Below are 863 nucleotides of genomic sequence, written 5' to 3' on the forward strand. Positions count from 1 at the left end.
ATTAGACTTGCTCTCCGCAAACATTCCCCTACACATTGCCCTACACATAGACATGATGATATATTTTAATAGAGCAAATACCAGAGAGCGAAGATGACAAGCTACCCTAAACTCATCACACAGTGCAATAAAGAGGTAATATCTGTGATGAAAAACTGCATTCCTTTCTGGTCTTGGTTTTTTTTGTTTTTGTTTTTATTTATTTACTAGAAGTTGTGCATACTGCTTATTGCCCTGCACATGCCAGATCTTGTCTGATCTCAGAAACTAAGCAGGGTCAGGCCTGGTTAGTACTTGGATAGGAGACCACTTGGGAATACTGGGTGCTGTAGGCTTATACCACAGTCTTTCGAGACTGAAGGTTGCCAACCATCTAGAAATTTGAACTGGAAACTGTTCAAAATGAATCTTTAGCAAAATTTCCTCTGCTGGACATCATTCATGCTTTTGCAATATGTTTATCTTTCTGTGTCTCCTACAGTTCCAGAGAAAAATGCAACCTATTTGGAAGATAAGCCAAGAATATGGTATGTGTACCACTGAGTCAGCATTTACATTGTACATGTTTGTTTAGTTTGGAGGGCCTGTGAAGAAGCAGCCAGTCTATTAACTTGTTCTTCCAACAACTATGGAAGAGTTTTTTAAAAAGAGGGGAAAAATACTGTGTTATCAAAGCAAATTGCAGCATATTTAAATTTAACTGTCCTAATATATGTACTTGGAACTACAGAAAGCAAAATCTCTTACCCCATCAGCAACTACTTAATGAAACAGTATTTTACGTACTCAATTTGTTTTCAAGATGCTTAACTTCCTTTCAATACATATACTCAGGGTGATTGGTAAAAATATAAAAATATCCA

The 863-nt window shown here is 36.6% G+C and overlaps 1 pseudogene; it reads left to right on the forward strand.

Moving 5' to 3' along the window:
* The first annotated feature begins 217 nt into the window (after positions 1 to 217).
* LOC136657665 (5S ribosomal RNA) lies at positions 218 to 335 on the forward strand (annotated as a pseudogene).
* Positions 336 to 863: the final 528 nt, after the last annotated feature.

Source organism: Tiliqua scincoides, chromosome 7, assembly GCF_035046505.1.
Source record: "Tiliqua scincoides isolate rTilSci1 chromosome 7, rTilSci1.hap2, whole genome shotgun sequence".
NCBI lineage: Eukaryota > Metazoa > Chordata > Lepidosauria > Squamata > Scincidae > Tiliqua > Tiliqua scincoides.